This window comes from Nycticebus coucang, chromosome 1 (genome assembly GCF_027406575.1).
Source record: "Nycticebus coucang isolate mNycCou1 chromosome 1, mNycCou1.pri, whole genome shotgun sequence".
NCBI classification, from domain to species: domain Eukaryota; kingdom Metazoa; phylum Chordata; class Mammalia; order Primates; family Lorisidae; genus Nycticebus; species Nycticebus coucang.
The window spans coordinates 178,752,389-178,766,278 of NC_069780.1; the positions used below are offsets into that span (position 1 = coordinate 178,752,389).

General features: G+C 35.1%; 1 long non-coding RNA gene across 1 annotated transcript; it reads right to left on the reverse strand.

Moving 5' to 3' along the window:
- Positions 1–294: 294 nt before the first annotated feature.
- LOC128589833 (uncharacterized) lies at positions 295–1,515 on the reverse strand. The gene is made up of 3 exons (XR_008381135.1): positions 1,374–1,515; positions 1,170–1,255; positions 295–951 (listed from the first exon to the last, which is right to left on the reverse strand). It is a non-coding gene; the product is annotated as an uncharacterized LOC128589833 (long non-coding RNA).
- Positions 1,516–13,890: the final 12,375 nt, after the last annotated feature.

Consider the following 13,890-nt stretch of genomic DNA (forward strand, 5'->3'; position numbering starts at 1 on the left):
AAGAAAGTTGTAAATATTATCATGCAACATAATATTTCAGATTAGACCAGAAACAATTTTTTGTGTTTACTTCTTTTCAACTCTGTAAACTGAGATCCACGAAGTGGCCGGAAGCTGTAACAAACCACAGTCACCTAAATTCTAATTAAAATTTTCTCTGTGTGTAGACATCCATTCTCCATGTGTAGCCCTGGAATGCGATTAGAAGAAAAAGCAGTCCAGTGCTTTTTATGGGGATCCCGGCATTTTTGGTAGTAAGTACAAACACAAAACTTTCCACAATGAAAAAACATACATCACAGTGTTATAACTCTTTAGTGTTTTCTCAAAAACCATAATTTAAGAAATCCTTTGCATTTTTCATAAAATTCATGCCTCTAGGTATGTTTGGCTCAAATAGTATAAACAACTTTATGATCGTTTTGAATATGATTTATAGTGCCCTTTAAAAACATTGCAATTTCAAGTTATAAGGAATAAGGTCATTCTTTAAATGACTGCAAATAAATGTTTCTATTTATGAATTGCTTGTAGGTTAAAATATTTATTTTGTTTTTCTAATTTAAATCTATTCAGTTGGTCTTCATATCCAAGATGTAGCATTCCCTCTGATCATATTTAGAGGTCAATTTCTTTTTCTAGAATGGCACAAGAAATTTCTGCGAGGAGAACTATCTCTTTTATTCCATGATGCTGGTTACTGAGTTCTTTGCTGATAAGTGAATGATATTTTGGAAGATGAGTGGCTTAGTCCTCTGAATGCAATGGATTTTTCCTTGGCCATGGTGATACAGGGCGGGTGCAACCCGCTTGGTCAGCGCCAGCCAGTCTGGACCACCTGCCAAGCCTTCTGCATCTAGCTAGGTCTCTTGGTGCAGCAGTTGAGGAGAGGTGAGAGCTGGAGAACCAAGTGCTGCAGAGAAGGGGAGCACGGCACAATCCTGGGGTTGCCTAGGTAGTTGGGGGGGGCCCACGTGGCACAGCCCGCACTGCTGCCAGTGCCAACCCCAGAACCTCCTCTGGCTGCACTACTCTGCTGGGAGCATTTTACCAGCCCAAGTGTGATACAGGGTTCCCCCCATTTAGAGCTAGACAGAGACCCCTCATTTCCCAGGCCTGGACGATTTCACGAAAGGCCTGTATCCCATTAAGGCATGCATTCAACTTACCCCAGCAGAAGGGACGGTATCCAGTCATCTGTCACCAAGTCCTGGCCAGATGTAACCACAAAGGATTCAGGCAACTATGCTTACTCCTAGACAAAGATCCCAGGCAGAGAGGTGGGAGATTTTTTTCTGACATGAGTTTTTCCCTTGGTTAGAAGCTCTGGTGCTTTTCCTATATTCTTTTCTGTAAAATAAACCCTGTCTTACCGCTGATCTGTGGTCCATGGATTCATTCTTCCTATCCTGAGACCAAGGACCTACTGAAGAAGAAATTCCGTACAGTGTAGTGCAACAGGGCCATCAACCTCTTCTTCATTTTTACCTTTTATGTATCTCTCTATGGATTCCACATCCACGATTCTAATAAAGAAAAATGTGCTTCTGAAAGAAAACAACTGAGCTTACTTGGCGGCAGCCCTTTAAACACAGCACTGATATATTTGAGAGGAAGTATTGTGACTGTCAAGAGCACCTGGTCTTTCACACAGCTCAGCACCCCTCCCTTTTTAGACAAAAATAAGCCTCATACTTCATGTTTACTTTTAGAAGAGATAGATCCACTGAGAGGCCAAACTCCATTTCTTATGAAATATTTTATTTTGAATTTCATTTTCTTCTCTTCAAGATCATGCACAACAGCATGCTTGCTGAGACTTTAAATTTCATTGCAGATGTTTTGCCACACTTAGCACATTCGCACACAAAAGGGCCCCTTTCCTGGTGAAAGGAGAGGGCTGTGCTCTGGAGATCAGACACAGTGTGAAGGTTCTTCCGCAGCCTCCTGTGGCAGCTGGACATAGTGTCTTTGGGGGGGCGTGAGTTTTCAAATGTTGCTTCAGATAATCTTTGAGTTTAAATGTTTCTGACATGCTTCATATGTTACTTCCTCTTTATGGGTTTCTCTCAGGTGTATCAGAAGTTCTGTCCATGTTTTTCCCACAGTAGAACATCCTTTTGACAAATACAGCCCTGCCGGGTCTTGCTGAGTCATTTCAGCTTGCTGGGTGAGGCAAAGTGCTTCCCACATCCTTTCTGGGTAGACCTGAAAAGAGGTCTATTGGTATGATGGCACGGAGGGGTTTTAAGCTGCTGATGTTCTTCTTATGACCTTCAGAATTGCATATGTATTGTTTTGATTGATTTTCACATTTGCATTCATAATGGTTCTTCCAGTTTGATTTTGTGGTGAATTCTTGGTCACAGCCAATAGCTGTAGCAACGAATGACTTTTTTCCAGTACAAGTCAGGCTGTGGTGACTATGATGGCAGTGCCTGAAGAAGGCTTCACCACAGCCATCATAGTCACAAACAAATGGTCTGTCCTCCTCCTCCCCACCTCCTTGCTTGCCCAGGGGCCTGTCCAGCTTCCAGGCCTTGCTGTAAAGTTCTAACTGGGCCAGCTGGCACTATCCCTGGGTAGAAGAGGCTTGCTGTTGGGATCTGTTCTGTGATGGGTAGGACCTCTGACTAAGGTTATGATTGGAAGAAATTTGTGGCCTGGTAGGGTTACCTGATTTGGCACTGTGTAGGAAAAATATGGCTATTGGGACAAGGTCACTTGTGGAAACTGACTGGGCAAAGCGACTGATGAGGCCTAGGCAGTCTACTGCTAACTCCCACCTCTTTTATTTGATCCTAGCTGTTCCCAAGTGGTCTACACATGACAATACCCCAAGTATTTTACATGAGTCAAGAAGTGATCTTATAGGAAAATGCCCCAAATAATTGTTCTTCTTTCCTTCACTAGAGAAGTTATAGGCAGACGATATCCTTCTCAAGAGCGCACTTAGCTTGGGGAGGGTTGATGTGGACAAGCAAATTTTTGTTTTTATTTACTTTTTGTTTCATTTCGTTTTTAGACAGAGTCTCACTCAGTCACCCTAGGTAAAGTGTCATGACATCATAACTCACAGCAACTTCAAATTCTTGGGCTCAAGTGATCCTTTTGCCTTAGCCTCCCAAGTAGCTATAACTACAGGCATGAGAGCCCACACCTGCTGGTTTTTCTATTTCAGTGCTGACGGATCTTACTCTTGCTCATGCTGGTCTCCAACTCCTGAGCTCAAGTGATCCACCCTCCACGTCCTCCCAGAGTGATAGGATTACAGGCATGAGCCACTGTGCCTAGCCTGTTTTCACTTTTTTAAATGTGTTTTTTGTCAATTTTTGTGCTGTGTCAGGGTACTCTAACCACCCTCCTGGGTTCTAGAATTCTCACAAAGCCAATATATCTGTTATAACTATGAAATCTATATTTCTGTAACAGGACTATGTCTGGGGACTTCTAAGTCCAGAATCTTGCTGTTATCACTACCCTCAAACTGTCAAAACAAGCTGCAATTTCCTGTTGTTGTTCTTCCATAAAACTCTTCTTATTTTCAGTTTACTTCATTCAACTTTGGTGTTTCTCTCTTATATCATGCAGCTCCGCCGTCTCAGTGTCCTGTGCATCTTTCCCTTGATTTGACTTCCTATCATTCAAAAGTGACTCTGTTTCCAGATGTTACTAAAATGCAAGACTTTTTTTTTAATTAAATCATAGCTGTGTGCATTAATGTAATCATGGGGTACAATGTGCTAGTTTTATATACAATTTGAAATATTTTCATCGAACTGGTTAACATAGCCTTCCTGGCATTTTCTTAGTTATTGTGTTAAGACGTTTATATTCTACATTTAGTAAGTTTCACCTGTACCCTTCTAAGATGCACCATAGATGTAGTCCCACCAATCTTCCACCCACCGTTGCCCCTTTCCACATATTCTTGTCCTACAAAGGGGCATAGCTTTCATATGAAAACTATACATTAGTTTCATAGTAGGGCTGAGTACATTGTATACTTTTTCTTCCATTCTTGAGATACTTTGCTAAGAAAAATATGTTCCAGCTCCATCCATGTAAACATGAAAGAGTAAAGTCTCCATCTCACCAAATAAGTCTACCTTAATTCTCTTTCCAACTTTGATCCTGGCAATGGTACATGTCTCAGACCTCAAAAGTCTGGCTGTAATTTTTGAGGAAATAATAATATGCCTCTCATTTTTTAAATATTTACCATAGTCAATGAACAAAGAATAAGACAGGCTAATATTTAAAAAAAAAATAAATTCTCAGCAAGATTTTCTTTTGGTTTGGGGGTGTTAACTCCCTTTTCTAGAAACTGGAGACAGTTTTAGTTTCTAGTAAATTTTATTATTTTTATGTATTGATTTATGTATTTATATAAATAGAGGATTATCACCTTAACATAAAGAAATGATCACATTCTTTCACAAATTCTATTTATTTGTTTCTCCATTTTTCTATCTGTCTGTGTGTCAATATATATGATACCTACAAATAGGAAGTATCTACGGTCATAGTTGTGTTATTTTCACTTCAAATTAGACTTAATATACTAGCTAAAATATTTTCTCTTAAATACACAGCCTTTTAATAAGAGGATGACCTTTAAAATAATAGAATTTGGATCAGAGTGTAAAATAATACTTTTAAATCAACAGTACCTTATGACTTTCATTAACTCATTATTTTCCTATGTTCCTTAATAAAACAAAAATCAACAGTGGTATGTTGACACCATCAAATTTTATAATGTAGATCATTTCACATGCAATTTAATAGTGGTATCTCCTTAAAAAACAGAAAAAAATGGTACCTAATTGTAAATTTGTATCATTTAAAGTTCTACTTTAATTTCATAGAATAAATAATATTTAAAATTCACATAACTGTTTTACTATAATCTAAATATCTTTTCAAAAATCTCTCCAATATTTTTACTTTTAATTTATACTATGTAGACAGTATAAAATAGAGCATTGCTTCAATATTTATAAATATTTTAAATGTCAAAATATTCATATACCTGATTTTTATTATTATTTAGAAATAAAATGAGAGAGATATACGGAATTAAAATAACCAGGAAGACTAATCATCATTTTATGAAGCCTTCCTATACTAGTTAAATGTGATCATAAAATGTATTATAAAAATGTCTCTTACCCTTGTTCTATTTTCTTTATTATAATATCAAAAAGAGACAAAGCAAAATGTGTTTTCTCAAGTTCATGTGAAAATTTTAATATTTATCCACAATTTTAAGTAAATAATATTACATACATATGTCAAAAAATTAGAATTTGGAGGAAATAATAATGAATATATATATATACATATATATGCTCTTTCTTAAAAATCAATTGCTGGCATATACAGAAAATGAGTTATTGAGCTATAAAAAGGTATGGAGGAAACTCAAATGCATTTTACTAAGGAAGCCTATCTATAAAAGCTACACATTGTATAATTCCAACTATATGATCTTTAGGAAAAAAGTACACCTGTGGAGACAGTAAAATGATCATTAACTGCCACAGTTAAAGGGGAGAGCTACATGAGCTAGTAGAGCACAGAAATACCCTGTGTGATAGTGTAACAAGAGACGTATGTAATTACATATTTGTCAAAATTCATATAATGTCCAACATCAAGATTAAACCGTAATGTAATACTCTCAACATTTTCTAGGAAAGCTAATTGAATTGACAAACATAAAGACAAAATTTAATTTTTTGTGTGAAATTTAAGAAGAGAGAAATTTTTTATTTGTGAACCACAACTTCTATAGTAATAAAATCAGTATGTAAGCATGATGAAATAAATAATATTGTTATTTCTTTAGCTAATTATCCTTGCTTTTTAAGCAAGATATTGTTATTATTTTTACTGTTGTTGTTATTAATAGCTAGATGAGTTGAGATTTGAATACATAAATACAAACAACCAAACATTTTTTAACTTATAAGCAAATTTGCCTTATAGAATTATTTTTATTAAAGATAGATCTAAAAATTCTGGAGGCCTAGATTAATGTTTTAAGTTTTCTTAAATAAATATAGAAAATTAATCAAATCTTACCAAATAAATGACATACAATACTATTATTAACACATCATATTGTTAAAATAAGATTTAGTATATTTATGTCAATAATCATTTGCATGGATTAAGTTGGGGTGACTATTGAATATAAAGCCGTCTTTATTGAATTTTGTACATGGAAGTCATTTTGTAGATGTGGAAGTCATGATTTGAAAATGTCAGAGGTATTACTCTTCTATAATAGGTCATCACATAGACAGATCATTCCAGATGAAAAGCTTAAAAAGTACTTATTTTGATAATGGCTAATTTAACTTTAGTACAAATAAAAGGCAGTGTTTGGAAATGAAATTTTAAAATTATATGGATTAAAAGAGTATGGATCTCACAGCAGTATTTTACCTGAATGCATAAGAGATTAGTATTTGATGATAGTCCTTTAATAAGGAGGAGATTCAGGAAAGAAGGTCAAGATGGCCGACTTATAACAAAGAAAAATATTTTATATAAAAATACAAACTACAGGGGCTAGACACTTGTGACTCAAGCAGCTAAGGCACCAGCCACATACACCTGAGCTGGTGCGTTCGAATCCAGCCCCAGCTGGCCGAACAACAATGACGGCTGTAACCAAAAAATAGCCGGGCATTGTGGTGGGTGCCTGTAGACTCAGCTACTTGGGAGGTTGGGGAGGAGAATCGCTTGAGCCCAGGAGTTGGAGGTTACTGTGAGCTGTGATGTTACAGCACTCTGCCCAGAGGGACAGCTTGAAGCTCTGTCTCAAATAAATAAATAAATAAATAAATAAATAAATAAATAAATGCTACAGGCAAGAATTTACTCCGTTAAAAGAGAAACAGTGTGCAGTTCCTTGATGTTTCATTCTCTAACAAATCACAGTTTCATTTCTCTATTAAATTAAAATGCAGAATAAGATTTATAGATAATTATTTATGCAAACCTTTTATTGATTATTTGCAAAATTATTTGATATGTTATATTTAGATAGGTTACATGCCAATAACTTCTTTAAAAAAATATTGTCACAGCTTGAGTAATAAAACCAAATCTCTTTTATATAGAGGAGCAAAAAAAAAATGACTAATAAAAGAATTTCTTGATTTTTCTTATCTGTAAATAACATTATTATTCATGATGAGTATATTACATTTAAAGAAAGCCCGATTTTAAAACAAATTCCAAGTACAGATGAGAGAGATTTATTTTATAAATCTGCTTCTTTTTATAAATAAAAAGGAAAATATCAGGTAATCAAGAAATGTTATTATGCCAGATAAGACAATAAACATCAAGTCCGTGACTACAGATGCATTCACAATGACATGGAAATGAATTACTGTGACTTAAAAAATATTTTAGCCAAGTTTTAAATCTACTTAATATAGGTAAATTTTCCAGCTATGTATTTTTAGCTAGTAATGAGTGTAATACCAGAACTAAACTTGGCAGCACTTAAAAACAGAAAGGAAAACAGAAAAAATATAAAACATATTCAAAGTCAATGATAATCTTTGTTTTCAAAGAAGGCAATTTGTATTAATATATTCAGATATCATTTCTTTTTGCTTATTCCCAAAGCTAGTTAATTCAGAAATGTCAATAATCTTGCAAAAACCACTGAACAAATAAAATTGGTCAAATAGTAATGCTAGTGCACTTTTCACTTGACACACCACAATTTATCTGTAGACTTTTAAAAATTCTTACTATTTACCTTTATGTCCTGGGGCAAGTGTATTTAAATAGAACATGGTAGAGAAATACTGTAATACAAAATTGTACATTAAGGTAATATTTGAGCGTCTAGAGTTTTAGCATATACTGCAATAAAAATATGCAAATTTTTGACATAATGAAAATTTAATAAAGGATACACCTTATTTATGTGTTTTTGTTTTTATGACATTCTATGGGGAAGTGTAAGTTTTCTTTTTGATATTTCATCTACTTTAATTCACCACAGATTGCAATTTTTTAACAAAAGTGTATAAGTTAAAGTGAGTGAAATTCTTTAGATTGTTACTTTTCCAACAGTGAGGTTAAACACTTCTTGAAAATTGCCACACATCATTTTTTACTTGATTTGATTTGTTTTATCAATTATCTTAATTATTTTCCCAATATCATTACTTCATAGAATGTTTTAATTTCCAGTTTCTTCATTTACTTAATTTTATGATAGAAATATCAACAATTACAATTATAATGACACAAAAAGCATTCTGCTATACAAAAACTAAAAGTGTGTATTCAATAAAAGAATTATTGATCAATTGAATGTGATTTGAAATATATTTGAAATGGAAAAGAAAATTTTACAAAAAAAGAAATAAATCTCAAAAATAATACAGAGTGGAGGATATGAGTGATACATAATGCATAATGAAAGTGGAAATTATGCAGAAAACCAGAGAGAATGATGATTATGATGATGATGATTCAAATATATATTGCTTTAATTTCCCTCCAAAGACATCAACTGTTCAATCTCAATAATCTCTTATCCCTGATTGAAAGAGAACTGTTCAGTCCTGAAAATATATATCTATTGGCTGGGCATGGTGGCTAATGCCTGCAATCCTACCACTCTGTGAGGCAAAGGCAGGTGGATTACCTGAGCTCAGGAGTTTAAGACCAGCCTGAGCAAAAGAGAGACCTCATCTTACTAAAAATAGGAAAACTAGCCAGGATAGTGGAGGGTACCTATAGGCTCAGCTGCTCAGGAGGGTGAGGCAAAAAGATCTCATGAGCCAAAGCATTTGAGGTTACTGTGACCTAGGATGCCGCAGCACTCTACCTAGGGCACACAGTGAGACTCTCTCTGAAAACAAAGAAACAAACAAACAAAACTATATGTGGGTGTGTGTATTAGCTATAAAGATACAAAGAGAATCATGGCTAACCAGCAACTCCAGCCTCCCTAGGTGGTCCCTGGGGAGCTATGAAAAACCCTTGCCTATATGACTGGGAATTAGCCCCATGTCTCCATGAGGACAGATCAGCCCTCCATCTGCACAGCTCTGCCCCATAATCCCCAGATTCAGCTCTAGCTTTCACAGTGTCTAAGTGTGAAGCTTTGCTCCTACAACTCCAGGGCCCCCACTGGGCATAGGACTTCACCTCTGAAATTACAGAGTTGCTCCTGGGTCCCAAGACCCCACCCCTGAGAGTCTACTACTGCCACTGGGTCAGCAGCAGTGCATAAACTAAAAAATGGATAGGAAATCGACAAATTCCTAGAAACACACAACATAGTAAGACTCAATTAGGAAGAAATACAGCTCCTGAACAGAAGAATAGCAAGTGGCAAAATTGAAGCAGTAGTAAAAAAAGTCTTCCGAGTTGAAAAAAAAAAAAAGCCCCCAAACCAAACAGATTCACAGCTGAATTCTGTCAGACATTATTTCATAACTTTAAGAAAGAGGGAAAATTTCCCCCTCTCATTCTATGAAGCCAGAATCACCTTGATACCAAAGCTAGGAAAGGGCACTACAAAAAAAAAAGCAAACCATTCACCAATATCCCTGATAAATACAGATGCAAAAATTCGCAATAAAATGCATGAAAACTGAATTCCATAGCTCATCAAAAAAATAATCCATGGGCGGCGCCTGTGGCTCAAGGAGTAGGGTGCCGGTCCCATATGCCGGAGGTGGCAGGTTCAAACCTAGCCCCGGCCAAAAAAAAAAAAAAAAAAAAAATAATCCTCCATGACCAAGTGGGTTTCATCCCAGGAATGCAAAGATGGTTTAATATACGTATATCAATACAGAGACCATATGAACATATCAATAGATGCTGAAAGAAGCATTGACAATATCCCACATAATTTCATGATAAAAGCACTCAACAAACTAGGCATAGAAGGAATATATCTCAAAATTATAAAACTCACATATGACACCCACAGCCAATATTATGCTGAATGGGAAAAAGTTGAAAACATTCCCCCTAAGAACTGGAACAAGGCGAAATTGCCCACTGTCACCACTGTTATCCAACATAGCAATGGTTGTCCTAGACAGGGCAATCAGGTAACAGAAAAAAAAAAATAAAGTATATCTGAATTAAAAGACACAGCCTAAGGATTGGGGATAAATGATCACATTGTCCATGCAACAAAGAGTGATACCCACAATCTACGAAAAACTCAACAAATCACATGCAAAAAACAAATAACACCATCAAAAAGTTGACAAAAGACATGAACAGAAATTTTTTGAAAGCAGATACACAAATGATCAACAAATAAGAAAAAATGCTGAATACCACCAATCATCAGGGAATGCAAATTAAAACTACAATGAATACTTGCTTCCATTCTTGTGATAATTTACTAATATGAAGCCGTTAGACACAGGGATCCTCAAACTGCAGCCTGAGGGCCACATGAGGCAGTGTGATTGAATTTGGTTCCATTTTTTTTTTTTTTTACTTCAAAATAAGAATAGGGGGAAAGGGGAGAGGGAAGGGAGGGAGGAGGGAGGCTGAGTGGAGGGAGGGTGATTGGTGGGATTACACCTGCAGTGCATCTTACAAGGGTACATGTGAAACTTAGTAAATGTAGAATATAAGTGTCTTTATACAATAAGAAAATGCCAGGAAGGCTATGTTAACCAGTGTGATGAAAATGTGTCAAATGGTCTATAAAACCAGTGTATGATGCCCCATGATCACATTAATGTACACAGCTATGATTTAATAATAATAAAAAATGGACCTTAAAAAAAAATAAGATATGTGCAGTGTGCATAGGAATTTGTTCATAGTTATTTTTTTTAAACTATAGTCCAGCCCTTCAACGGTCTGAGGGACAGTGAATTGGCCCCCTGCTTAAAAAGTTTGAAGACTCCTGTTTACATGCCCACATAAGAGAAAATCTCAATTCTATTCAAGTTGAGAAGGGGAGAGGGGAGGAGAAAGGGGGATGGGTGTGTTTCCAGGTAACGAGCACAATGTAAGGGTATATTGTGCAGGACACAACTACAAGAGGGACTCTACCTAACAAATGCAAATATTGTAACCTAGTTGCTTGTACCTTCACATTAATCTGAAAAAACAAACAAACAAAAGAAATCAAAAAAGCTACGATGAGATACCACCTTACCCCAATCAAAATGATGATTATTAAAAAATCAAAAGACAACACATGCTGACATGAATGCAGAGAGAAAGAAATCCTTATATGCTGTTGATGGGAGAGAAAATTAACAACCCCCCTATCAAAACCTTTATGAAGATTCCTCAAAGAAATAAATGTAGGGCAGCTCACGGAGTAGGGCGCCTGTCCCATATGCCGGAGGTGGCGGGTTCTAACCCAGCCCCGGCCAAAAATCACAAAAAAAAAAAAAAAAAGAAAGAAATGTAGACCTAGCACTCAATTCAGCAGCCCTCCTGATGGGTATCTACTCAAAGGAAATAAAGTCATTTTATCAAAAAGACACTTGCACTCAAATGTTTATTGCAGCACAATTCACATTATAAAGATGTTGAAATCAACCTAAGTGCCCTTCAATTCATGAGTGGATAAAGAAAATAACGTATGTATTGCTTATACCATGACATAGTATTCGGTCATAAAAAGAAGTGAAATGATGTAATTTCTAGCAATATGGAAGCAGTTGGTATGTATTATGCTAAGTGAAGTCTTAGGAATGGAAAACCAAAACTGTATGTTCTCACTAATGAGCAGAGGCTAATATGTAGCTATAGGCAGATATCTAGTGACATAAAGGATGTAAGAAACTAAGAAGGCGGAGGGTTGGAGTGTGGGTGTGGGATAAAAACTTAACTGTTGGAGACAGCAAACACTATTCTGGTGATGTGCAAACCAAAGTCCATGACTTAAGCCTTATAGAAGATACATATATCCTTATAGAATAAACACTTGTACCCCTTAATTGATATTTTGAAATAAAAAAACAAAACAAAAGTGAACAAAATTAGTATAAACCTCTGTTTGATATCCTGGTGAAAACAAATTAACAACAACTCTAACACGTAATGGCAAGTTATGAAAATGAAAGATCTTGAGAACAGAATAGAAAAAATGTGTAAAACTGTGTGTGCTACAGCAGAAGAGACCTGTTTAGGCATTGATATGTTTGATGCTCATTAAATGACAGAGGGTACCAAAGTCAGGATAAGAGACAAAAAAGGAAATAACAAATCTGTAAAATTGAAGAAATTATTTCCTTTCTTAATGAAATGTGAAATTAAATAACTACTAACGTCTTAATTTCCTGTATCTGTTTCACTGAAGTGACTTTTTTTGAAATGTAATGGAAAATTTAAGTAACAAGTAAATTTATGTTTGTTGACCAAATACCTTAAGATAATTAGAAAAGCTTACAAGGTAATTTAATTATGATAAATGTTTTTCTTTCCTCAGTTACAATTCAAGGGCATAATAGTAAGTGATAAATAATAATTTTAAAATAACAGAATGGGTAATAAAATGGAGCCGAACTAAGATATACAGTAATTTTTATAGGAAAATGGTTCCCAAGCAAAAAATTTTCCAAATATATTTTCTACAATTTATTTTTGAACTGTTTTTAATTCTTTATTTTAAAATAAAAAGCTTCTTCACATTTTCTTTTCTTATAATCCTAACATTTTCTTCTGGTTATATTTGACAATGGTGATCTGGGTATATATTTTAGAAAAGCATCCTTTATGGCATCCTTTAAAATACAAGATATGTATAAAATTATGTTAATAATTCTCCCTCTCCAGAATACTGTGGGAAAAAGAGCTCATAAGTTTACTTATAATTATAATTTTGAGTTCCAGGAAAGAAAAGAGTACATCTTACCTATGTGGAAGAAACACTCAACACCCTTTGGGTCATGTTAACAAGTGGAAAGCCACTGAATTGTCACGGAAATTAAGCCCTATCCAGGATCTTTCTCAGATTGTTTCCATTCTACTGACACTCAGGTTTATGAAACAATCCACAACTGCTTTGCAATTACTCGTGTCGATGTCTTTTGGTAAGTTGTCATCCAAGACTTAGATTTATAGCTGGAAAGTAAAGAAAATAATTAATAATTTTGGTTGGCACACACACAGAGAGAGACACACACACACCCTTAGTAAGTACATCTCTCTTCATTAGTACCCTCCTTGTTTATGTAGGGTTGTGTGTGACTCAGACGTAAGACAAACATGAACATGTTAGGAACAGTTCTAGAGCGAGTGTAATAAGATAAGGAGTGGAGTAAAGAAAAAGGAAACAGTAGAATAAGAACAATCCCAGAATGATTTGCAATCCAGTAATTCAAATTCCTGGTTTTCTTACTCTTAGGAAATGTAACCTAGATTACGTAAAACATATTTCAATAGGTATATAATCTGTTAAATAAATATAATTTGAAGGAGATATAACAAATCACTGATTTTGCCAGATTTAATTCTATGAAGTATCTAACATGGTGCTCAAGAGACTATTTGAACATAACGCTATTTAGAGAGTACAAGCGTTCTCTGTTACATGCATATTGTATTGCACTGAAGTCAGAGCTTTCAGGTACACCAGAATAATGCACCTTGTACTTGACAGGTAAATTTTAACCCTCACTCTCCTTTCACCTTAATTTCCTATTTCTGCCTTTAAACGAGTTTCACTAGATCTAACTTTCAAAGTCATAGGGAAAAAGTATAGCTGTATGTTGGGTTTCCTTCCTTCTGGTCAGAGTTAAAAATGTCTTTTCAAAACTTACTGAAAAGTGTAAACCATACAATGATTTTATTTCAATATACTTATTTTTTCTACTTTTCACTGAAGCTGAAGTGTAACTAATTTTTAGCATT